The sequence below is a fragment of the Cervus elaphus genome, chromosome 10 (genome assembly GCF_910594005.1).
Source record: "Cervus elaphus chromosome 10, mCerEla1.1, whole genome shotgun sequence".
Taxonomy (NCBI): Eukaryota; Metazoa; Chordata; class Mammalia; order Artiodactyla; family Cervidae; genus Cervus; species Cervus elaphus.
Window position 1 is genome coordinate 46,575,725 of NC_057824.1, and position 17,013 is coordinate 46,592,737.

Here is a 17,013-nt window from a genome sequence, read left to right on the forward strand (position 1 = left end):
TAAATAAACCGAAGTTATAATTTATTCATAATAATTAATAATGTAGATGTGACCTAAATAGCCCTTCTAGCTCTTGCTATGCCTTTTCGTGCAAACATCTGGCCTGAGCTGTGAATCTAATATTCATGTAACACCGATTGAAATAAACAGTTTTATGTGTTGGTTTGGTGGCTAGATGGTTAGGAATCTGCCTGCAACGCAGGAGACCTGGGTTTGATCCCTGGGTTGGGAAGATCCGCTGGCGAAGGGAACAGCAAACCACTCCAGTATTCTGGCCTGGAGAATTCCATGGAGAGAGGAACCTGGCAGGTTACAGTCCATGGAGTTGCACAGAGTCGGACACCACTTACTTAGCTGGATTTAGATAAATGTTGGGTTTCCCTGGTAGCTCAGTTGGTAAAGAATCCGCCTACAAGGCAGGAGACTTAAGTTCTGGAAGACCCCCTGGAGGAGAATCCAGAATTCTTGCCTGGAGAATCCCGTGGACAAAGGAGCCTGCCAGACTAGTCTATGGGGTCACACACACAATAGTCACACAGTCTATTGTTCACGACTGAAGCGACTTAGCACACACACATGCAGATGAGTGTTATCTTCTATTTAGTATTACGTGACTTTTGCTGTAATTGTTGCATAACTTGTTTTTTAAAACATAAAATCACTATAGTATTTTCCCTGCCTCCCTCAGGGATTTGGGGGAATCAGGCAATATGTAAATGAAAATACTTTATAAAATCTTAGTTAAGTGTTCTATAAATATTAAGTGGTATAATTTAGCACTCAAAGCAGTATTTTAAAATATCTTAAGAACAAAATGTCCAGGTTTCTTTTCTAACTACTTAAGGATTTTTTAAATGCTTTTTATTCTGAGCTTTAGGAAAATATATTCACAGATACTTACACTTATCACTGGATACGATGAACATGAATTTAAGCAAAATCTGAGAAATAGCAAAGGACAGGGAAGCCTGGTGTGGGGCAATCCATGGGGTTGCAAAGGGTTGGACACAACTGTGTCCAACACAACTGACTGAACAACAACACTTATCATTCGATGCAGTGAACCTGTAATCATATCTGACAGATCAGGTAATGCAACTAATCGAATAACTGGTATTATAAGCAGCACTTCCTTTTAGAATATTATCTCTGCCAGGAAGATTGTATTCAGAAACCTTTGAGAAAAAATCCAATCAAATAAATTATTTCTAAATAAAATGTATAATTGATAGCCTTGCAACGTATCATTTGTAAAATCAGTATTGGACTCAATACTGAGAGAAAAAAATAGCCCCATTCTTTCCCTTTTCTATTTTTGTTTCAAATGTCAGCTTCATGTCTGGGTGCTTGATTCTTATCTTTGCATTTACCAAGCCTCTTTCTCTGGTGAATCAAAGCAATCTTTTTAACCCCCTCCTGAACCTGTGTTTATTATAATTAAGACAAATACAATGGGTAAGTTTTCATCGAAGAATAAAGGGAGTTCTGAAGAAGGAAATGGCAACCTACTCCAGTATTCTTGCCTGGAAAATCCCATGGACAAAGTAGATTGGTGGGCTACAGTCCATGGGGTGGCAAGAGTCAGACACGACTTAATGACTAAACCACCACCAAAGGGAATTCTTCCCTGATGGACTAGTGGCTAAGACTTCCAACTCGGGGGCCCCTAAGTTCAATCCTTGCTCAGGGAACTAAGATCCCACAAACCACAGCTGAGAGTTCCCATGCCATGACTGAAGAGCCCAGATGGAGCTGCTAGGATTGAAGATCCCGTGTGCTGCAATAAGACTCCACACAGCCAAATAAATAAAATAAAAATAAATAAAAATAAAAAATATTAAAATAAATTAATAATCAGTTCAGTTCAGTTCAGTCGCTCAGTCGTGTCTGACTCTGCGACCCTATGAACCGCAGCATGCCAGGCCTCCCTGTCCATCACCAACTCCCTGAGTTTACTCAGACTCATGTCCATCGAGTCGGTGATGCCATCCAGCTATCTCATCCTCTGTCAGTCATCCACTTCTCCTCCTGCCCCCAATCCCTCCCAACATCAGGGTCTTTTCCAATGAGTCAACTCTTCGCATCAGGTGGCCGAAGTATTGGAGTTTCAGCTTCAACATCAGTCCTTCCAATGAACACCCAGGACTCACCTCCTTTAGGATGGACTGGATGGATCTCCTTGCAGTCCAAGGGACTCTCAAGAGTCTTCTTCAACGCCACAGTTCAAAGCCATCAATTTTTTGGTGCTCAGCTTTCTTCACAGTCCAACTCTCACATCCATACATGACCACTGGAAAAACCATAGCCTTGACCGTTGTTGGCAAAGTAATGTTTCTGCTTTTTAATATGCTGTCTCGGTTGGTTGTAACTTTCCTTCCAAGGAGTAAGCATCTTTTAATTTCATGGCTGCAGTCACCATCTCCAGTGATTTTGAAGCCCAAAAAATAAAGTCTGACACTGTTTCCGTTGTTTCCCCATCTATTTGCCATGAAGTGATGGGACCAGATGCCATGATCTTAGTTTTCTGAATGATGAGTTTTAAGCCAACTTTTTCACTCTCCTCTTTCACTTTCATCAAGAGGCTTTTTAGTTCCTCTTCACTTTCTCTCATAAGGGTGGTGTCATCTGCATATTTGAGGTTATTGATATTTCTCCCAGCAATCTTGATTGCAGCTTGTGCTTCTTCCAGCCCAGCATTTCTCATGATGTATTCTGCATATAAGTTAAATAAACAGGATGACAATATACAGCCTTGACGTACTCCTTTCCCTATTTGGAACCAGTCTGTTGTCCCATGTCCAGTTCTAACTGTTGCTTCCTGACCTGCATATAGGTTTCTCAAGAGGTGGGTCAGGTGGTCTGGTATTCCCATCTCTTTCAGAATTTTCCACAGTTTATTGTGATCCACACAGTCAAAGGCTTTGGCATAGTCAATAAAGCAGAAATAGATGTTTTTCTGGAACTCTCTTGCTTTTTCGATGATCGAACAGATTTTGGCAATTTGGTCTCTGGTTCCTCTGCCTTTTCTAAAACCAGCTTGAACATCTGGAAGTTCACGGTTCATGTATTACTGAAGCCTGGCTTGGAGAATTTTGAGCATTACTTTACTAGCGTGTGAGATGAGTGCAATTGTGCGGTAGTTTGAGCATTCTTTGGGATTGCCTTTCTTTGGGATTGGAATGAAAACGGACCTTTTCCAGTCCTGTGGCCACTGCTGAGTTTTCCAAATTTGCTGGCATATTGAGTGCAGCACTTTCACAGCATCATCTTTCAGGATTTGAAATAGCTCAACTGGAATTCTATCACCTCCACTAGCTTTGTTTGTAGTGATGCTTCCTAAGGCCCACCTGACTTCAAATTCCAGGATGTCTGGCTCTAGATGAGTGATCACACCCTCGTGATTATCTGGGTCATGAAGATCTTTTTTGTACAGTTCTTCTGTGTATTCTTGCCACCTCTTCTTAATATCTTCTGCTTCTGTTAGGTCCATACCATTTCTGTCCTTTATCGAATCCATCTTTGCATGAAATGTTCCCTTGGTATCTCTAATTTTCTTGAAGAGATCTCTAGTCTTTCCCATTCTGTTGTTTTCCTCTATTTCTTTATTAGTGGGGAAAGAAGCCAAAAATGATACTGTTCAAATTTGAAGTTAGCCCATCATCATTGGGTCAAGTACTGCTTTAAACTGTTTCCCCATCAGTGGAATGGCACACCAACCATTGTCTCTCTTTCCCCAGAATCTAAGGAGAGAGGTTAGCCAGATTTGGGGTTGTACCTGGGGTTTTTGATTTCCATTTTTTCCAGCAAACTGTGCAGTTCAATTCCAAATGAACTCAGACTGATCCTAAAGTGAGCAACAGCAAAGAGGCTGAGCACTGATTAAATTCCGGAAAGACTGAGACAAGGTTTCTGTCCTTCAAAAATGTATAATAAGGGGAAATACTTACTGAGCATTCCCTCCATGACACATGCTGTGCTCAGCACTTGAGATTACCTCACTACACTGACAACTACCCACTGTGGTAGGTGCTTAGAACTTCCTCATATGCTAAAAAAGGCTCAGAAAGGTTAAGTTACTTGGCTAATGATATACAGATGGCAAAATCCAGATTCTAAGCTAAATCAGCATGTCTCCAAGTCTGGATTCTTCACTACTGATGTCTTTGCAGGCTAAAGTCATCTCAGCTGGGCTGATGTGACAAATGAATCAAATACAAGGTACACTCAGATAAACACAATGAGACAGTATGAGATGGCTGGTGATAAAGCAAGCAACTTTTTTATTTTTGGCTGCTCCTTTCGGCTATGCGGGATCTTAGTTCCCTGGCCGGGGATCGAACCGTGGCCCACTGCAGTGGAAGCTCAGAGTTTTAATCACTGGACTGGCAGGGAAGCTCTGAAAGCAGGCAATTTTAAATGGGAGAGGTAGCATTTGCAATGAATATTAAAAGATGAGTGGAGGAGGAAATGGCAACCCACTCCAGTATTCTTGCCTAGAAAAGTCCATAGACAGAAGAGCCTGATGGACTGCAGTCCATGGGGTTATATGACTGAGCATGCATGCATGAGGGTGGAGGGAGATGGGTTGGTTGCAATAAACGGGTAGAACTGAAAAAAAAAGATGACTACTTTCCTGGCAGTCCAATGGCTCCACCCTGCCAATGCAGGGAATAGGGGGTTCAATCTCTGGTCAGGGAACTAAGATCCCACATGAAGCAACTAAGAGTTCCCGTGCTGCAACTAAAGATTCTGCATGCCACAACAAAGACCTGGTACAGCCAAATAAATAAATACTTTAAAAATAATAATAAAAATAAAGACATATACCTTAAAAAAAGAATTTTTAAAAATAAAATAACATGAATTTTTTTAATTGAGGAGAAACTCTCTTAGATTTCTGTGAAATAAAATCCATGTTTTTAGGCAAGACAAGAAAAATGTAAACAGAAAAATTCTTCTCTGCCTTCCTCCTTCTCTGACCTCCTTCCTCTCTCCCTATCTGTGTATCTGCATTTTGTATCGACCACACCTCCCGGATCCTCAACATGCTCAACCACAAAGAGCAACCTTCTCTCAGCATCAACAAGACAACTCCCTAAAAGATATCATTCCTGAGGGATGGGTGAGGAGTTTGGCTTAGCAGATGCAAACTATTACATCAATATATAGGACGGCTTAACACCAAGATCCTACTCTACAGCCCAGGGAACTATACTCAATATCCTGTGATAAACCAGACTGGAAAATGTCAGGCGAGTGTATGCTCCTCGGTTCTTTGTCTCGTCACAACAAAAATTTGGAGTGACGGACATTAAAGCCCCCTCGGCGGGTCACAGCTCTCGGGTCTTGGACAGACCATGTTATAGCTCTTATATAAATCAGTGTTGCAGCTCACTGTTACAGCTCTATTTTATTTGGAAGATAGCAGGAAAATCCATCTTCGAGGTGTGAGGGCACGTCGATCCAAAGACATGAAGAGAAGAGCACCCCATCATGTGGGAGAGAGAGAGAGAGAGAGAAGAGAGCTTTGGCTCCTATTTTTATATGGTTTTTCTTCCTCCTGGGCCTGTCCTATGCAAATTGGGCTTAGGCAGGAGCGCTGTTCTACCTGAAGTCCTTACTCCGGTCCTGGGACCTTCCTTTGACCTTCCTCTGTTCTATTTTCACGGGCTTTTCCCTTCCTGTTTTTAGCCACCGTCATTTTGCAGTCCTTTTCCCTATCCTAACTACCTAACAGAAAAGAACATGGAAAAGGGTGTGCATAAATGTATAATGGAATCACTTTGCTGTAGAGCAGAAATGAACACATTACAAATCAACTATACTTTAATAAGATCAATTTTAAAAATCATACGACATTTGATGTACGTTAATAAAATGGCCCAGAAAACTTACATAACTGTGCCTTGACTTCTACCAGGCAGACAGATCTCAGAGTTTTCTGAGATGCTCTTCCTGGGTTATAATCCTCAAATTTGGTTCAAATAAGTTTTCCATTTCTTTCTTAGACTGACTGCTTAATTTTTCATTGACACGTCCCATACCTCTAATCAGAGGCATCCTGGGGAGTGGGGCAGGCAGGAAAACCTATAGTGGTATATTTGTTGTTATTTAGTTGCTAAGTCATGTCCAACTCTTTTGCTACTCCATGGACTATAGCCTGCCAGGTTCCTCTGTCCATGGGATTTCCCAGGCAAGAATACTGGAGAGGGTTGCCATTTCCTCCTCCAGGGGATCTTCCTGACCCAAGGATCAAACCCACGTCTCCTGGGTCGCCTGCATTGCAGACGGATTTTTTACCCTCTGAGCCATCAAGGAAGGCCATATGGAACACTATTCATCCTTTAAAAAGGAGAGTCTGCAGTATGCAACAACATGGATGAACCTTGAGAACATTATGCTAAGTGAAATAAGCCAGTCACAGGAAGACAAATACAACTGTTTCACTAATGTGAGATATCTAAAATAGTGAGACTTGTAGACTCAAAGAGGAGAATGGTGGTTGTCAGGGGTTGGGGAAAAGGAGAAAAGGGCAGATATTAATCAACAGGGATGAAGTTCATTAAGTAAGGTGAACAGGTTCTAGAATTCTGCTGTAAATCACTGTACCTGTAGCCAACTATAATATACACTTGAAACTTTAACAGCACAGCTCTCACATCACATATTCTTACCACAATAAAAAATTTAAATGATTTTTTTAATGTAAAAGAAAAAAATCAATGCACCTAAAATTTTGATCCACATTGTGTATTGTGTTTACTCTCCAGAAAGATAGCACCACTGTACATATACAGGGTGAAAATGCCCATTTCCTCCACATCTGCCCAATCTCAGTGGAAAGTAAAGATTTTTTAGGGGTTCTAATGTGCACATTGTGAACAAAGTTGGGCATTTTTTCATATTTTTATTAGTCATTTGCATTTATGTTTTTGCAAACTAATCATTTGCATTTCACAATTAGGTATTTTGGTCTCTTTTTCCCCTTTATTTATTGCATGAGTGCTGCTTATTTATTTTTAGTTGAGGTACAGTTGATTTACAACGTTGTGTTAATTTCAGGCATACAGCAAAGTGGTTCAAATATAGACATGTTTTATATATTTATATATATACATACATACATAAAATGTATATTCTTTTTCAGATTCTTTTCCCTTATAGGTTTTACAAAATATAGAGTAGAGTTCCCTGTGCTATACAGCAGGTCCTTGTTAATTATCTATTTTATATACAATATTGTAATATATATATTAATTCCAAACTCCTAATTTATCCCTCCCCCTTCCTTAACTGCTTTTCTAAAGGAAAGCAAATTTTGTGTTTAAGGGGTTACAAATATTTCCCCAGTTTGTTTTTGTGACATTTTTTGTATGTTGCTGTTGAACTGAAAAGTTTCGTTTTTACGTGGTCCGAGTTATCCATTCCCCACCCCCCATGTCTTTGGTGTTAAGCAATGGTAAGAAAATCCTCTCCCACACCAAGAGAGAAGAGAGAGAGAGAGGGGTGAGGGGAGGGAGACAGCTGCCTGAATACACAAACACCCACATATTCTCCCCACAGCAAGATTTTTGTATTTCTATCTCTCATCTTCACCCTCCTTTGCTTGGCCTGCCTGGGGCTTTCCAGTTCACCGCCCCATTGAAGGCTCTCCCTCTGGGTCCCCGCGGGTCCAGGTGGGGCGCGCTGACCGTGCGCGCCTGGGACCGCCTCCTGGGCTCCCAGACCCCGCAGGCTTCCTCACTTCCCTCGCAGCCCCGGGCCATCGTTCTCCAGGCGCGCGGCCGAGGTAGACCTGCCGTTCCCCTCCGCTGGCACCACGGGCTGATCGGCTTCATCGGTGGCTCGCAGCGCGCTGATTCCGAGCATCCGTGCCAATCCCGGAAGCACGTGGCCGAAGGAACTGTTTCCTAGGGTACTTCGGTCCTGGATGCGGAGGCGGAAGAAAGGGCCAAGGGTGCCACTGAACCGTGCCGCAATCTCTCCGGCCGCTGCCAACCAGCGGGGAAATCCCCAGCCTGGCAGGGATTTCCCTCTCGGTACAGTTTGCAGGCAGACCATAAACAGCTTAGAACAAAAGCACCTTTGGTCCATCACACGCTTCTGCTTCTCATTATAAACTGTGACTAGGTGAATAGGTATTTTGGTTTTCTAGTTCAGTCTGCACGAGCTTGTTTAGCATGGGTTCGCCTCCTTAATTCTCATCCAAGTCCTGTTCAGACAAACAGCATCGTTACCTAAACAGTGAGAAAGATTTCCCTTTGACATGCCTTTTCAGCCTTTATAAGGAGCTGAAGAGTAAGTTTCAATTTGGTATGGATTTCAGTTTTGTTTTATTGTAGTAAAATAGATACGTATAACATAAAATCTACCATTGAAATAATTTTAAGTGTATAATTCAGTGGTATTACATGCATTCCTCATGTTGTGTAACCATCACCCTATTTCCAGAACTTTTGTCATCACCCCAAAAAGCTATCCATTAAGCAATAACCCCCACACTTCTCTCTGTCTCTGCTCCTAGTAACCTCTATTCTACTTTCTGTCTCTTTGACTTTGCTTATTGTATTTTTCTATATATTTATTTTTTACTTATTTATTTGGTGGCACTGGGTCTTAGTTGCGGCTTGTGGGATTGAGTTCCCCATCCAGGGATCAAACCTGGGCCCCTTAGTGGGAACACGGTATCATAGCCACTGGACCATCAGAAAAGTCGTTGGACTTGCCTACTTTGGATACCTCTTCAGAGTGGAATCATACAACATTTGTCCTTCTGTGTCTGGCTTCAATCAACATATTTTTAAGATTACATGTTGTTGTATGCATCAGAAATTCATCCCTTTTATGGCTGAATAATATTCAATCATATGTATATACTATATTTGCTGTAGCTATTCATTGGCTAAATCATTGCCACCTACTGTAATGCTCAAAATTCTCCAAGCCAGGCTTCAGCAATACGTGAACCGTGAAATTCCAGATGTTCAAGCTGGTTTTAGAAAAGGCAGAGGAACCAGAGATCAAATTGCTGACATCCGCTGGATCATCAAAAAAGCAAGAGAGTTCCAGAAAAACATCTATTTCTGCTTTATTGACTATGCCAAAGCCTTTGACTGTGTGGATCACAATAAACTGTGGAAAATTCTGAAACAGATGGGAATACCAGACCACCTGACCTGCCTCTTGAGAAATCTGTATGCAGGTCAGGAAGCAACAATTAGAACTGGACATGGAACAACAGACTGGTTCCAAATAGGAAAAGGAGTACGTCAAGGCTGTATATTGTCACCCTGCTTATTTAACTTATATGCAGAGTACATCATGAGAAATGCTGGGCTGGAAGAAGCACAAGCTGCAATCAAGATTGCTGGGAGAAATATCAATAACCTCAGATATGCAGATGACACCACCCTTATGGCAGAAAGTGAAGAGGCACTAAAGAGCCTCTTGATGAAAGTGAAAGAGGAGAGTGAAAAAGTTGGCTTAAAACTCAACATTCAGAAAACTAAGATCATGGCATCCGGTCCCATCACTTCATGGCAAACAGATGGGGAAACAGTGGCAATATTGGCAGATTTTATTTTTTGGGCTTCAGAATCACTGCAAATGGTGATTGCAGCCACGAAATTAAAAGATGCTTACTCCTTGGAAGAAAAGTTATGACCAACCGAGACAGCATATTAAAAAGCAGAAACCACTTTGCCAACAAAGGTTCGTCTAGTCAAGGTTATGGTCTTTCCAGTAGTCATGTATGGATGTGAGAGTTGGTTATAAAGAAAGATGAGTGCTGAAGAATTGATGCTTCTGAACTGTGGCGTTGGAGAAGACTTTTGAGAGTCCCTTGGACTGCAAGGAGATCCAACCAGTCCATCCTAAAGATCAGTCCTGAATATTCATTAGAAGGACTGATGTTGAAGCTGAAACTCCAATACTTTGGCCACCTGAATGCGAAGAGCTAATTCATTTGAAAAGACTCTGATGCTGGGAAAGATTGAAGGCAGGAGGAGAAGGGGACAACAGAGGATTAGATGGTTGGATGGCATCACCGACTCAATGGACATGTGTTTGGGTAAGCTCCAGGAGTTGGTGATGGACAGGGAGGACTGGTGTGGTGCAGTCCATGGGGTCGCAAAGAGTTGGACATGACTGAGCGACTGAACTGAACTGAACTGATTGGCTATGGGCTGCAGTCCATGGAGTTACATGACTGACCATGTGTGCATGAGGGTGGAGGGAAATGGGTTGGTAGCAATAAACTGGTAGAACTAAAAAAAATAATAATGATGCTGCTATGGACATTCATGTGCAAGTATCTGTTTGAGTCCTTCTTTTCATTTCTTTTAGATATAAACCTACAAGAGCAATTGTCCAGTCATATGGTAATTCTGTGTTTAACTTTATGAGGAATCATGAAACTGTTTTCCACAGGGACTGCCCCATTTTACATTCCCCCTTAACAATAATTGGCGAGTTCCAGTTTTTCCACATCCACGCTACCACTTGCAATTTTCTTTTTTTATTAGTGTGTGTGTCTGTGCTCGCCAGCTTTTAATATTAGTTATACTAGTGGGTGTGAGGGCTTCTCAGGTGGCACAGTGGTAAAGAATCTGCCAAGCAGGAGACAAGTATTCAATCCCTGGGTTGGGATGATCCCCTGGAGGAGGAAAAGGCAACCCTCTCCAGTATTCTTGCCTGGGAAATCCCATGGACAGAGGAACCTGGCAGGGTACAGTCCGTGGGATCACAGACAGTTGGACACGACTTAGCAACTAAACAATAACAGATACACTAAGTCACCACCACCACCAGTGGGTATGAAGTGGTATCTCATTGTGCCTGTTTAGATTTGTATTTCCCTAATGATGAATGAAGTTGTGCATCTTTTTAAGTGCTTATTGGCCGTTTTTAAATCACTGGAGAAATCAAGTCCTTGGTCGATTTTTTTTTAATTGTGTATTTATTTTTGGCTGTGCTGGGTCTTCACTGCTGCTCGGGGCTTTCTCTAGTTGTGGTGAGTGGGCACTGCTCTTCATTGCAGTGCCCGGGCTTCTCATTGTGGAGCTTCTTTTGTTGCAGAGCATGGGCTCTAGACGCTTGGGCTTCAGTAGTTGCAACACATGGGCTCAGTCGTGATGTAGGGCTTGGTTGCTCCATGGCCTGTGGGATCTTCCCAGACCAGGGATCAAACTGGTGTCCCCTGCATTGGCAGGCGGATTCTTATCCACCATACCACCAGGGAAGTCCAGGCCATTTTTCAGTTAGGCTGTCCGTTTTGTCCTTGAGGCGTAGTAGTAGTTCTTTATATATTCTGGATATCAGTCTCTCATCAGATTTATTGATTGCAAATATTTTCTCCCATTCTGTGCATGGTCTCTTCATTCTTTTTTTAAAAAAAGTTTTTATTGGGATATAGTTGACTTACAATGTTGTGTTAGTTTCATGTGCAAAGCAAAGAGAATCAGTTATACATATACTCACTCTTTTTTAGATTCTTTTCTCATACAGGTCATTACACTGTATTGAGCAGAGTTCCTTGTGCTATTCAGCAAGTTTTTGATAGTTACCTATTTTATATTGGGTTGGCCAAAACTTCATTCAAGTTCCATAATATCTTACAGGAAAACCAAAATGAACTTTTTGGCCAGTGTAATATATAGTAGTGTGTATATTCCACTCCCAACTTCCCAACTTATTCCTTTGCCCTCTTCAGTAATGAAATAACATGTACTTCGATGCACAAAATTTTACTTTTGATGAAGTCTAATTCATCTACTTATTTACTTACCAGTGCTTTTGGTATCATATTTAAGAAACCATTGCTAAATCTCAGGCCATGAAGATATTCCCCTATGTTTTCTTAGAACAGTTTCATAGTTTTAGCTCTTACATTTAGGTCTGGTCCATTTGGAGTTAATTTTTGTGTGTGGTTCAGAGTAAAGGTCTAATTTCATTCTTATGCTTATGAATATTTAGTTTCCAGTTTCCCAGCACCATTTGTCAAAAAGACTGTCCTTTCCCTATGGAATAGCCTTGGGTTTATTTCTGGGCTTTCTCTTCTATTCCATTGGTCTATATGTCTGTCCTGCCATTATCACTGCTTTGATTACTGTAGCTTTGTAATAAGTTTTGAAACTGGGAAGTGTGCATCCGCCAACTTTTCTTTGTTGACAAGTTTTTGATTTCAAGAGGAAAGCCGAAACCATAAATAAATAAATAAAAATCATAAAAAATAAAGAAATGGAGTCATGACATGTACATACTGCTTTGTATTCTTTTTTCTCCCTCAATATTGTGAGATTCATCCACATTGTTCTAAGTAGCAATTCTTTGTTTCATCATAGCTTGATGATAGGTGTTCTTGCTTCTTTGTTTTGTCTTTTTGGCCATGCCTCATGGCATTTGGGGATCTTAGTTCCCTGACCTGGGATCAAAGTGGTGCCCCCCGCGGTGGGAGCTCGGAGTCTTAACCCCTGGACCACCAGGGAAGTCCAAATAGGTTTAATTCTTGTAAAAACATAAAGCAAAATATTGGTACTAATTTCTAAATTGCATGGTTCTGGGTGGGACCATGTATTAATAGGAAAACAGCACAATATTTTCTGCTTCACCAATGAATTGGAAAGCAAGAGGAAACAAGTGACACTCAGCCCCAAATTAAAGGTTAACTTTGTTTTCAAGTAAAGTGAAATGGTCTCTGAGCTATTTCCTGACATATTGCAGGCAGACATGGGAAATGAAAGATATTTTTTTTTTCTTTAGAACTCAGACTGAGAAAGTCCACTCTCTCAAAATCAAGTTTCAGCAAATGAAATGGACAAAACTTATTCATAACAAATATCTGCATTTTTATATTTCACATTTACTATATTTCAGCATTGTTCAAGGCCCCAGAAAAGCCCTTAAGATGTATGAACTGATAGGAAAAGCTTTGTTCGGCCCTTTACATGTGTGATGGCCACATATTCCAAATTCAGATTCTAGCAAAAATGCAAGCAGTTCCAGCATAAACCTGGTTAATAAACCAACCAGATTTTTTTCTAATACAATACAAAACACAGCTGTGACTATAAGCCTACTAAAGAACTGGAAATCCATTAGCCCAACCAATCCCTCAGATCCATAGCTGGCTGTCTTTGAGACCGAGTGAGCAAAGGTTCTACAGTTTAGGTTCCTCCAGAGTGCGGGTTGGGAGAGTAGAGAAGATACGGTGGGCACCTGCTGTATATAGAGGTGCATGCTGGTACAGAAAGCAAAGAGGAGGTAAGGTAGCTAGTATTCATTCATTCATTCATTCACTCATTCATTCATTCACTCACTCATTCAGTGTTTCCATCCATCCAGTATACGTTTCCACTCTTCGTGATCTTTTCTCCTCTATGACCTTCACTTTTAAAAAATGCCTATTTATTTATTTTTGGCTGCATCAGTTCTTAGATGTGGGGAACAGGACCTTTCATTGTGGCGTGTGGGCTTAGACGCCCTGAGGCATGTGGGATCTAAGTTCCCTGACTAGGGATGGAACTGGCGTCCGCTGCATTGGAAGGCAGATTGTTAACCACTGGACCACCAGGTAATGAGTGGTCCATTAATGAGCTTCATTTATTGTCCCACCCTCTGGGCATCCTTGGTGTCTCAGACGGTAAAGAATCCACCTGCGATGTGGGAGACCTGGGTTCGATCCCTGGGTTGGTAAGATCCCCTGGAGAAGAGCATGGTAACCCACTCCAGTTTTCTTGCCTGAGAAACCTCCATGAACAGAGGAGCCTGGTGGGCTATAGTCCATAAGGTCGCACAGAGTTGGACATGACTGAGCGACTAGGCACAGCTGGGTCTAGGACGACAATGCCCCAGCACACGGTAGACCTTTGGTGTTTGTTGACTGACTGAATGAAGGTAAAGCTCAGGCTCTGAATCCTTAGACTTAACTCCACCACATCTTGCCTCTGAGATATTCGCATCCTTGCCTAAACTCTCTGAGCTGCATATCCTCATCTGCATGTCGGGGAGAATACCATCTATTTCTTAGGGAGACTGTGAGAACTTATTTAGGTCTGCCATATAGCCTATATCTTTGCAACCCCATGGACTGTAGCCCACCAGGCTCCTCTGTCCGTGGAAGTTTCCAGGCAAGAATACTGGAGAGGGTTGCCATTTCCTACTCCAGGGAAACTTTCCAACCCAGGGATTGAAACCGAGTCTCTTGTGCCTCCTGCATTGGCGGGCAGATTCTTTACCACTGTGCCACCTGGGAAGCCCACCATATTGACTAACAGGCATTCAAGAGAATATGCTTGAATGCTTTGGAGGATGCAGGGAGGAATACGGCCCTGTCCTCAGGGAGTCTACAGACTGGTGGGAGCACAGAGTTGAAAAGAGGTCATCACATAGTATGACTAATGCACTGTCAGGAGGCCCAGAAGAGGTAGAGAAAGGCCTCTTGAGTCAGGGTTTGAAGGACACATGGAAGTTTCTAGCAAAGGAGATGGAGGGTGGAGGGTATTAAAGGCAATGTGAAAGTGTTAGTTGCTCAGTTGCGTCCAACTCTTTGCAACCCCGTGGACTGCAGCCCACCAGGCTTCTCTGTCCCTGGGATTCTCTAGGCAAGAATACTGGAGTGGGTTACCATGGCCTTCTCCAGGGGATCTCCCCGACCCAGGGATTGAACCCAGGTTTCCCAAATTGCAGGCGAATTCTTTACCACTGAGCCACCTGGGAAAGCAAAGAGAAGAGCATGTCAGAGGTACCGAAGTGTCAAGGTGCACAGCTCACAGAGGGGGTGGCAAACAGCCGGTGCCAGCTGGGACTTGGGGCCAGGCACAGACCAAGCTGCGGAGGGACTCACATCTGATGACAATGGGCCTTCTGTGCCGCCTAAAAAGTGTGTGCTGGACACGTTAGTCAGGATGCCTGTCATTCCAGCTGCTATTTCCAGGCGAAATTGTGCCACCCACTCAGGGAAGCCGGACTAAGCTGCTTTAAACGAACAACAAAAACTTCATTCAAGTATTTTATTTACATGGAATAAAATGATTCCTTTTTGTGTGTTTAGTTAAAGGAGTTTTGACAAATGTGTTTACCCTTGCAAGCCCCTGCCACCATCAACATATAGCACGTTTCTATCACCCTAAAAAAATCCTCTCCCCCGAAATCCAGGCCTGGCCTTACCTGATCTGTTTTCTGTCACTAGTGTGCCTGTTCCAGAATTTCATAGAAATTTATATTTATTTTTATCGTGACAGTGGGATCTAGTTCCCTGACCAGGGCTCGAACCCTGGGCCCCTTGCATTGGGAGCACGGAATCTTAGCCACTGGACCACTAGGGAAGTCCCCGCTATGTAGTTTTTGTGTCAGGCTTATTCCCCTCACTCAGTCGAACGTTTTGGAGATGAATTCACGCTATTGTAGGTATTAGTAATCCGTTCCTCTTTATCGCTGGATACTAGTCCTTTGTGCTAATGTACCACTCACTGTTCATCCATGATGAACCTTTGGATGGTCTCCAGTTTGGGGTTGTTATGGACAAAGCTGGATGTTCCTGTGTAAGCCTTTGTGTGGACATGTTTTCACTTCTCTTGGATTAATAGCTGGAGGTAGAATTGTTGGTGTTAAGGAAAATGTGTGTTTAACTTTTAAGAAGCTGCAGAACTGTGAGAGAAGAGGAAGGAAGTGGTGGTGGGGGAGCGCGCAGAGAGATAAGAGAGAGGAGAGAGGGACTTTCCTGGTGGCCCAGGGGTTAAGACTCTGCAGGGCACATGGGTTCGATCCCTGGTCGAAGAACAAAAAAAAAAAGAGAGAGGGAGAAAGAGTGAGTTTCCCTCAGGCCAGTGGGGGAATTAAGTTAGAATGCAAGGGGATCATTTGAGGGAGGGAGGCACCTGCAGGGCGGCCCCACAGCACTCATTCACCCATGTTTATCTGTGTCCTTGCTGCACCATCATGGCCAGTTCAGCATCCCAAGGAAGCTATGCCTCCTCCCAATCCATAAAACCACACGGAATATTACATGGAACCCTAGGCGCCCCCATGGAAGAGCCCCAGGCAGGTGCAGCCCGGAGTCCCTGGAAGATTGGGGCGGAGCCAGTCTGGAGCCCGGGGATCAGGGCCTCGGAAAGCAGGCAGGGTGGGACGAGGCGGGAGGTGGGCCGCCTGGAGAGGCAGCGCCCACTCAGCCTTGGCGAGGCCCTGGGCTTGAGGCTGGAGGCCGGGAGGCCCGAGGAGGGGCCTCTCCCTTGAGCTCACTTGGCAGGCTCGGGGGAGCCGCCTGTTCGGGCCCACTGGAGCGCTGGCGGCCACCACAGGCGGCCAGTCCCTACAAGCCCTCTGGGAGGGAAGAACTATCCGGGTGGATTTACAGCGGCAAAAGGAGAGGGGAAGAGGAACAGCGCAGAGCCCTCAGTGAAGGCTCCTCCCCACCCACAGGCCTGATGTCCCTCCTGTGAACGCGGGAGAAGCCACAGGCTAGGAGCCCCAGACTAGGTCCCAGGCAGCGCGGGACACCCAGACGGCCGGCCTCTGCGGGGCCTAATCTGGCCCTGTCACCAACAGACCAGCCAGCCGTGGCTTCCACCCCTGAGCAAATTAGCCAGAACCTTTCCTAAAGGAAGAACACAGTGGCTTTCAGCATCGAGACAATAAGAAGTGTTCCCCATGGGGCTTCCTGTCGCAGTCCTCAGGGCACCTGCTCTCGGCTTTCTCCTGGATCTAGTCTGCCTTGATCCTGGGCCAAGTTGGCCTGGGAGATGCAAATCACATTGGGAGGCCTAGGAAGCCAGCCTCAAAGCCAAACCTGCAGAACCAGATGGAGCCCTCTGCTCAATTCCCAGGCCAGAGCTCTGAGCCCCAAGGCCTCTTTGCACACCTGGCCCTGGGTGTGATCTCGGAGGTGGCTGCTGTTGCCTCTGGCAACTGGTTGCATGTCAACTTTCAGCTCCAGGTTGTGTCCCAAGAACCTTCTCTGCAGGTCCATTCTTGTGTAACTTGAAAGACCTTGACCCTTCCCGGCGCCCACAAGCA